Source organism: Dama dama, chromosome 19 (assembly GCF_033118175.1).
Source record: "Dama dama isolate Ldn47 chromosome 19, ASM3311817v1, whole genome shotgun sequence".
Lineage (NCBI taxonomy): Eukaryota > Metazoa > Chordata > Mammalia > Artiodactyla > Cervidae > Dama > Dama dama.
Window position 1 is genome coordinate 24,756,471 of NC_083699.1, and position 10,473 is coordinate 24,766,943.

Here is a 10,473-nt window from a genome sequence, read left to right on the forward strand (position 1 = left end):
AGCCCACAAATGCCCAAATTCTGATACTAAATAGACTGAGGAAAGGACATATCTGTAATAAAGAATTGAAATGTAAGAAGGCAGTTTCACTTTATTTGACCTCTGATTTTTCACCACTCTGAATGTGTCTGTGAGTGAGAGAAAAATTCTGAAAATATTGATTTGGGGGTTATTAATACATTTTGGCAAGGCAAATTCATAAATACCTAATCTACAAATAATGAGGATGACTGTATCATGAGTCTTGTGATTGTATTATTTTATTTCTGGTCTTCCCATATGGCACAGTGGTAAAGAATCCCTTTGGCAATGCAGAAGATGCAGGAGACATGGGTTTGTTCCCTGGGTCAGGAAGATCCCCTGGAATAGGAAATGGCAACCTGCTGCTCCAGTATTTTTGCCTGGAATATTCCATGGACAGAGGTGTCTGGTGAGCTACAGTCTCTGGGGTGTCAAACAGTCGCACAAGACTAAGTACAGGCACATAGCCCAAGTATCACAAGCTTTGTGATTGTGTTAATTCCTCTAAGTCTTTTTCTATCTGTCTACCTGTATCTGTTTGGCTATCAGGACTGACCGAATTTAATATTCAAGTCCTTTACTTGGGCTTCCCTGGTGGCTCAGATGGTAAAGCATCTGCCTGCAATGCGGGAGACCCAGGTTCAATCCCTGGGTGGGGAAGACCCCCTGGAGAAGGAAATGGCAACCCACTCTAGTACTCTTGCCTGGAAAATCCCATGGACAGAGGAGCCTGGTAGACTGCAGTCCATGGGGTCGCGAAGAGTCGGACACAACTGAGTGACTTCACTTCTTCTTACTGTAATATTTTATTTAAATGTGTTTATAATAATTTTAAAATTTTGTTTAGCTTATATGTTGTTTCATGTATAAAACAAGATTATTTTCTTTATAAGTTATGCTTTTTATTATTAGGTAATATCCCCCTTTTTTCTGTTTAGAGATTTTAAATTTAAATTACATGTTCCATGGTACTGATGACACCATGCCGGCTTTAAAAAGACGTTGCTCTCCTTTTACACTTCATTAATTGTTCCTTGTCCTTCTCCAGCTTTCATATAAAATCAGACAGATATTTCCCTAGTGTTTCGTGAAAAGATGCCAACTTTTCCCCAACTTTTCCACTGTCACTCCCCACCCATGATATTCACCTTGAAAAAGACTTCAGTTGAAATTTCCTCCTTACTCTCCTCCCAAGAGATGATGACTTTCGAATATTTTTGCTTCTTTCTTTCTCATGCCCCTCCTCACCACAATTCTTTAGTTTTCCTGAGGTGGTTTAGCTCTTTAAATTCCAGATTATTATTAAATTTTCCTTTTTAGTACACTTCTCTATTTCTAGGCTCTTTATTTATAATGGTTACACATACTCAGTCCATCATGGTCAACCTATTTTTAATTAAATATCACAAGTTTGTTGCTCACTATGGCTTTCTCTCCTCTTCGGGTCTGTTTTGATTGTTGGTTTGTTTTTTAAAAAGCCTTTTTCTAGTATTTTTACCAGATGAGTAATGAGATGTGTGACTTCTCTGAATCCTTATGTATCTGCAAACACTTTTCTTGTACCCGAAGAGATGAAAAATATTTTTAAGTTGAAAATATATTCCATTGTCTTCTGGCTTCCTAGTGTTGCAAAAGAGAATTTCATAACAGCCTAATTTTTCCCTTTATAAACAACTTAAAAGTTTCTACACTGAAAGAATAAGATTTTTCTCTTTATCTTTGGAATTCAAAATTTTTACCAGGATATGCCTAGTCATGTATATATATATATATACACATTAAAAGAAAAAATATATATAAATAGATATAGATATGTGTATATGTCTATACATAGCTATCTACATATATGATGACATAGATAGATGTAGACATAAACATAGATAGAGATATAATCTTTTCTCATCATTCTTCCCTGAAACTTGGTATCCTTTTTCTTCAATCCAGGGAAATATCTTTTGTGTGTATGCTTCATTTTGCTTTATTTAAATATATCCTCTCCTTCCTGTGCATCATCTTCTCTTTCTGGAACTCCAAATAGTTTCATGTTAGTGTCCTTGAACCTCTCTTCAGTCTCTGTATTTATTATTTACATTTTTTTCCTCTGAGCTTTGTAATGTTCTTGCATCCAGTTTCCAGGCTACTGGTTGAATTTCAGGAGTGACCATTTTCTTCAGTCGTCAATTTTATATTTAAAAATCATGTTTTTGTTATTGTTTTAAATCAAGGAAGTCTATTTTGGGTACTCCTTGTTCCTTCTTAGGTAGTTCTATTATTCTTTCCGTCCAAATTTAAGTTATGTTCTCTGCCCTCCAGCAATTGTAGTTCGTAGACAGCCTGTTCTGAATGACCAGCTTGTTCTTCTCTCTGGCTGCTTGGTCTTGAGCGATCCGCTCATCCGAGCTCCGCTTCAGCTGCTGGAATATGTCAAGCAGTGACAGTTCTGTGAATGGTGGCCTGCCCAGAAGTCTCTACCCCTGAGGATGCACATGTGACATCAGACAAGCTGTCAGTGCCTTTAAAGGCAGCAAGGGGAAGGCTGTCTGCACCCTATCTTCTCATGCTCTCTCAGGAGAGAGATGGTTCGGACTGCTCTAGCTGCATCTGAGGGCCGGGAAGAACATGTACACTTCCTCGGTTGAGGACAATCTATTGTGCCTAATTTACCCTTTTTATTCTTTCGTGTATTTTCTTTTCTGCAACTTTATTTGTATGTTTTCAAAAAAGCAATTTAATCTGAAATGCCACTGTCCTTTTCTTTCTGCTTCTAAGCTCTCAATTTTCTTAAGGTAAGAAAAGACTGTACTAGAACTCCCTCCCCTGCCACCAATTTACATTTAGAGAAATTAAAGAGGGGAAGAAAAGTTCCTGTGGAAGGAGGAGATTCTATATGACATGAAGAATTACCACGTAATAACTGAGAAATGTCAAATTTACTGTGCATGAAGGCTCAGGAATATATTAGTTTAAAATGTACATGAAAGAAAGATGAGGTGCAGAATTTGAAAGGAGAGCCCAGAATGCACATAGAATGTACCTATAGTTCATATAAGGCCTTGTTTCTAGAGGAAAACATGTGAAAATGATTATTGCCATGTTTACAAGTCTGTTTTTAATAGTGAATTAACATTTTAAATTGGCTTTTGGAAAAAGTGAAGCACAGATAACTTTTGTTTTGCTAGATTGTGATCCTACCTAAAACTCTGTTAGAAACTTCTGTAGCCTCCAAGAAGTCCTAGGCCTTTATAGAAAACATGTATTGTTTTTCTATTTTTAACTTTACCTTTTTATCGAGGTAAAATTCACACAATATAAAATTAATCATTTTCAAGTGAACAATTCTGTGGCATTTGCATTAAGTACCTTCCCCATGTTGTGTAACTACCACCTCCACCTGATTCCAAAACATTTTCATCACCAAAAAATAAAACACTGTATCCATTAAGCAGTTATTGTTCATTCTCTCTTTTCCTCAGCCACTGGCAACCACCAACCTGCTTTCTGTGTCTATAGATTAACCTACTCTGGATACTTCATATAAATGGAATGATACAATATGTGACTTTTGTGTCTGCTTTCTTTCACTTAGGGTGTTTGCCAGATTCATCCATTTTGTAACATGTATCAGTTTATTCCTTCTTATGGCGGAAACTATCCTATTGTATAACACACTTTATTTATCCATTCATCCATTACTGAACATTTGGATAGTTTCTACTTTTGAGCTATTGAAAACAGGGCTGCTATGAGATTTTGTGTGCAAGTACTTACTTCTGTACCTGTATTCAATATTTTTGGGTATCTAGAAGTGACTTGCTGGATCATATGGTAATTCTATGTTTGAGTTTTTGAAGAATTCTATTTGGCTTTAATTTGCTTAATTAGCATGTGGCACTTAACCTCTTTATTTCCATTAGATCAGTGAATTAACAGTTCTGTGGGATTATTAGGAAACTAATGATACATATTCCTCACTGCAGTCTGGCTCACAGTGTATTTTCTCCTTTCCCACTTTCCCTAAAACTGTCTAATAAAGATGTAAAGATCGTAAGAAACCTTGGTGTTCCAAAGTATATATTAGAAGTCAGATCTTCTGATACAGAACTGAGAAACTTGTTAATAATCAACAAAAGATTGACAAACACTTGAGCTACAAATTCTTGCATTGTATTAATTACCTAAGAATTCCAAGGTTAGGAGGAGCGTAGAGAAGCAAATAGAACAAGGAAACATACACAATTTACATGAAATGTTAAAATTTAATCCTTGAAGTCTAGGTAGTACCTGTTAATCTTAAATCTACACTCTGAAATCAAAACATGAGCAGATGAACACTTCAGAGCATAATTTTTAAGGCAAATACCCTTTTAAAATATTTTTAACCCTTTTTGAGTGTTTTTGAGAAGGACACACACATACACATATTAATATATACACAGGCCCTGGCTGTTTTTCTTTTTAAGAGAGGGCCAGCAATCATAGACAATTTATTTTGGAAGCCTAACTTAGAATTTTATTTCAATTTTTCCCTTTTCCTCTCCTGTCTCTCCCTCTCTTTCCCTCTCTCTCTTTCTGGTTGTTTTGAATGACAAGGAAGAAGACAAATCGAGAGTTATAAAGAGTGCTTCAGGGGAAAGTCAGGGGATATAACCACCTAATTATGAATTTCCTGAATGTGCAATTTGACCAGCAGCAACTGGACGTGATTAGTACAGTGGGCCTCACCTCCAGCTGTTCTACAAAAACAAATCAGTGAAGGATTTCCAAGGCACATTTTCCTTTGGACCTGTTTTAAGTTTTAACAAAGTGAACAGTGTGGCATTGCTCTTTGTTTTTTAAATAGGTGACAGATTGTCTGAAAAGAAGCAAGTTTCCTACAATGAAAAGAACTACCCTATGGAGCATATACTTCTGCTGGAGGCAAATGTGTTTAAAACCGTAAGAAAACAAAAACTGCAAATTTGTCTCCTTATATGTGGAACCAAAGCTGGAAATGTGTGCTCTAGAGGCAACTGTAAAATCGTATTTCAATCTGGCATATGGGCCAGTGATTGTGTTGTGTGAGTAATGCATACATGTAATCCATGTGGTAAGCTTTGTGGACTGAGAAAAAGTCAGTGTTATTCACTAAGGCTTGGCAAGCAGGAACCATTTATTTCGAAAAATTTACATGGGCTGAAACAATGTGAAAAATGTACTGTCCATTTTGTCAGCTTGTGAACATAGCAAAAACCACAGCACTCCCTTTAGCACAAAGACAAGGGGAAAAAAAATCCCTTTTTGCTGTTTTACACTTACAGAAGAATGATGGCTTTTGTACAACAGGGAATTAATGCTGAATGCATACTATCTTTCACAAGCCAAGTCCAAATGAACCAGAGATCCAAAAAAAACAATGCAGTACACTAAGCGGAGAGCCAAAAACTTCATTTATTTTATTGTTGTGATGTACAGATCAGTTTTTAATTGCTTTTAGTTATGGATTCTTGAGTTTTAAAGCAATTATAAAATATCTTCACTAAGTTCATAGTAGCATAAGTGCTCCAGAGAGGAAAAAAAAATGAAGATAAATGGACTTGGAAGACCCCACTAATCTTTGTCAATAACAAGATATCATTTAGGCATTAATTTTTTTGATTCAAAGGCATTAAAAATATTCTTTATGCCATACAGGGGCCTCAGAAGTACTCTACAGCAGGCAGGGGAAGAGGACCTGGGTAACTGGTGGGTGAAGCTGGGAATGGAGGTGGGTAATATTCAAAATGGTGCTACCTTTTTGATTTTAGTTTCTAAAAGTTTCATGAACTGCCTTCTGATGTTTCTATCTCAACTTTCACATTGCTCCCTCTAAAGTTTTTTCCTCAGTCTTATCTCCTATGTTGATTAAATGGCTTTAAAATTTTTGAGAGGGGAATTTCCACCTATAAAGGATTAACTGCTAACAGGAATTGCCTCCCCACCATAAACAATTTGAAAATCAGGCAAAATATATGAAATAACAGTTTTCAGACATTAGACATCTGGCAGTGTAGAACTAGATTCCTGAAAGAATCCCTATGATTATCCCAGATTACTGCCTTGAGAAAGGCACAGTACAGGGAAAAGGAATCTAGTATCTTGCTGAGTCGAAGAAACAGATCCATCTGGGGTGGCCTGGCAGCTATTAAGAGCAGAGTTCAAGGGAGAGACAGACAGAGCTAAACAGAGAGGCCCAGAAACCTGTGTAGGAGTCTCCTCGAGTTCTTGCTAAATTCAATCTGCATGCGCATAGGGTGAAGCCCCTTTTTCTTGGGCATGAAAATCAGAGGAAAGAATAATTACTAAGAAGCTGTAAGGTGAACAATCCGCAGAAATCACGTACAACCATAAATGTTTGAATTCCCTCCATCCAGATTGGAGAAATCTGGTTGACTACTTAGCCATTTAATAGAGATCTAAGAAGAGTTCTGCCATAGAAGTGAGGCTAAATTAGCTTTAGTATTGAAGGTATTCTGGAGGCGCTCTAAAAAAGCTTGATGAAACCTAATCTCCAAGTAACCTTGCTGCCTACTAGAAGAAGCCTGACATTATTTAAAGGAATACAAGAACCCACCTGCCAGTGCAGGAGACATAAGAGACGAGAGTTTGAAGCCTGGATTGCCAAGATCCCCTAGAGGAGGACATGGTGACCCACTCCAGTATTCTTGCCTGGAGTATCCCATGGACAAAAGAGCCCGGTGGGCTACCGTCCATAGGGTTGTGAAGAGTTGGACACAACTGAAGAGACTTGGCATTCACAATAAAATATAGCACCAAATAATGTAGAATTCATAAGCTTCTTTACCTAATTAAAATACCACCAGACATACAAAAAAATAGGAAACATAGCCTATTTTAACCATAAAATAGTGACACATAACCAGGTGAAAAAAATAATAAGTTGAAACAAACTCTGAAATAACAGATAGATAATGGAATTAGCAGATATATATGCTAAAAATAGCTACTATAAATGTGTACTCACAAATTATAAATCACCACAAATATATGAGACAACAGAAATATAGGAAGTAAAAAAGATATGAATAATGTCTCTAAACTATATGACATTTTAAATAAAATTTATACTGAGAAACAGAATCCGAAAGAAGCAGGAAAAAAGGAAGAAAGAACAATGAAACAAACAGCAAACCAATAGGAAAATGGTAGATTAAACTCAACTATTTAAATAATTACATTAAAGATAAATGGTCCAAACATTCCAAATAAAAAGCAGAGATCATGGGACAGAATAGAAACACAAAACCCAACTGATATTTTTAAATGTGATATATTGGAATTCCCTCATGGTCCAATGGTTAGGACTCCTTGCTGTCACTGCCAGGGGTCTAGATTTGATCCCTGGTGGGGGAACTGAGGTCCCACAAGCTGTGCTGCAGTACCACACACACACATGTACAAAATATGGTATATGTATGCCATGGCAGTTATTAAAAAGCAAAGATATCACTTTGCCAGCAAAAGTCCATATAGTCAAAGCTACCGTCTTTCCAGTAGTCATGTATGGATGTGAGAACCAGACCATAAAGAAGACTGAGCACTGAAGAACTGATGCTTTCGAGCTGCAGTGTTGGAGAACATTCTTGAGAGTCCCTTAGATAGCAAGGAGATCAAACCAGTCAATCTTAAAAGGAAACCAATCCTGGATACTCATTGGAAGACTGATGCTGAAGCTGAAGCTCCAATACTTTGGCCGCCTGATGCAAATAGACAACTCATTGGAAAAGACCTTGATGCTGGGACAAATTGAGGGCAGGAGGAGAAGGAGGTGACAGAGGATGAGATGGTTGGGTGGCATCACTGATTCAATGGACATGAACTTGGGCAAACTCTGGGAGATGGTGAGGAACAGGGAACCCTGACGTGCTACAGTCCATGGGGTTGCAAAGAGTCAAACACGACTTGGCGACTGAACAACAGCAACAAATGCCATGGAATATTATTTAGCTATAAAAAATAATGAAATTCTGATACATGCTATAATATGGATGAATCATAAAAACATTGTGCTAAGTGAAAAAGGCAGACATAAAGAAACAAATATTCTACTTTTATGAAGTACCTAGAAGAGATAAATTCACAAAGACAAAAAGTAAAATAGGAGCTGAGGGTTGCTGGAAGTGAGAAGTTACTGTTTAATAGGTACTTCAGAATTTATTTCATTTAATTAATTAGCTATTTATTTTTGGCTGTGTGAGGTCTTTGTTGCTTTGCAGATTTTCTCTAGTTGAGATGAGTGAGGGCAACTCTTCGCTATGATGCTCAGGCTTCTCATTGTGCTGGCTTCTCGTTGCAGAGCATGGGCTCTATTATCGGTGAGAGGGATTCAGTAGTTGGTAGCTGGTGAGCTCAGTAGTCGTGGCGCACTGTCTTAATTGCCCCATGGCATGTGGAATCTTCCCCAGCCAGGGATTGAACCTGGGTCCCCAGCATTGGCAGGTGGATTCTTAACCGCTGGACCACCAGCTAAGCCCAAGTACTACAGAATTTCTGTTTCAATTTGTTTTTAAAATTCTGGAAATGAATAGTGATGATGATTGTACAACATTATGAATATGGTTAATGCTACTGAAATGTATACCTAAAAATGGTTAAAATGGTAGATTTTATGTTATATACATTTTCCTGTACAATACCACATTATTTTATGTTGCTTACATTTTACATTAAAAATGAAAAAAAAAAAAAAGCCCAACCATATGCCACCATAAACCTATTTTAAACCCATTTTAAATATAAAGACATGCACACAAAAAGACCAAAAGCAAAACAAATAAATATAAAGACACAAGTAATTTTTAAAAATAGTAATTAAAACAATATACCATGCAAGCATTAATCAAAAGGTAGTTGAAATGGCTCTATTTATATCTGATAAATTTGAATTCAGAACAAGGGTTAAAAAAAGAATACTTCACAGTTTTAATCAGGTCAGTTCATTAGGAAGATATAACAATTTTAAGTATTCTGTACTTTAAAACAGATTCAAATTACATGAAGCAAAAATTGATCAAATTGTGATCAAGTTTTGAAAAAGAAACAAATCTATAACTACACAGGCTCACAGAGATACTGTGGGTTTGGTTCTAGACCACACAGTAAAGTGAGTCACACAAAGTTTTTGGCTTCCCAGTGTGTATAAAAGTAATGTTTATGCTATTCTGTAGTCGATTAAGTGTACAATAGCATTATGTCTAAAAAAATGTACATATCTTAATTTTAAAAATTAAAAACTCAAATCATCATCTAACAACACAGGGTTGCCACAAACCTTCAATTTGTAAAAGACCAGGTATCTGTGAAGCTCAATAAAGCAATGTGCAATAAAACTATGTATGCCTGTAGTTGGGGAGTTCAACACTGCTCTCCCAGTAATTGATAGAACAAGTAGATAGCACTAACAATACTCACAGCTTGAACACTAACATTCTATTTAAACGCCCCACCAAACAATAATAGAATACACCTTCCTTTCAAATGCCAGTGGAACATTCACAAATATCAACTGTAATCTAGATCTTAAAAGAAGTCTCAACAAATTTAGAAGCATTGAAAACATACAGTGTGTATTCTCAATTACAATAAAATTAAATTAGAAATCAATAAGAAAAAAATTCGTGGAAATCCCCTCACCCAGATATTTAGTACTTGAGCAATACATTTCTAAATTACTCAAAAAGGTCTCCCCTCATTGTCCAGTGGTTAAGACTCCATGCTCCCACTGCCGGGGGCCGAGATTGATCCCTGGTTGGGGAACCAAAATCTCACACACCATGTGGTGTGGCTAAAATAAAATAAATTACTCAAAGAAGAAATCACAAAGGAAATTAGAATATATTTTTAACTGAATGAAAATTAAAACACAATATGTTGAATTTATGGGAAAGAGCTAAAGTAGAATGTAGAGGGAAATTTATAACTTTAAATGCTCAAATCAATAATCTAAGTTTCCATTTTGAGCAACTAGAAAAAGAAGTAATTAAACCCAAAGTAAGCAGAACACAAGTAATGATAAAGCTAAGAGCTGAAGTCGATGAAATAAAGGAAATCAATGGCACAAAAAACTGTTTCTTTTAAAAGAATTACTAGAATTGATTAATCAAAATAAAAAAGATGTAAGTTATCAATATATGGAATACAAACAGGAATATCATCTAGATCCTCAGACAATAAAAAAATAGATCCTCAGAGAATAGAAAATAAGGAAATATTATAAACAACTTCATGACAATAAATTTGACAACTTAAGCAAAATGGGAAAATTTTAGAAAAATACAAACTGCCAAACTCATTCAAGAAGAAAGAGACAATCTGTGCCTAAAAAGTAAATTGAATTGTAGTCAAAAACCTCTCACAAAGAAACTCCAGGTTCAAACGGTTTCACAGGTGAATTTTACTATATCTTTAAAAAATAAA

General features: G+C 36.0%; 1 non-coding gene across 1 annotated transcript; it reads left to right on the forward strand.

Annotated features, from left to right (window-relative positions):
• The first annotated feature begins 609 nt into the window (after positions 1–609).
• On the forward strand, positions 610–681 carry TRNAC-GCA (transfer RNA cysteine (anticodon GCA)). The gene has a single exon. It is a non-coding gene; the product is annotated as a tRNA-Cys (tRNA).
• Positions 682–10,473: the final 9,792 nt, after the last annotated feature.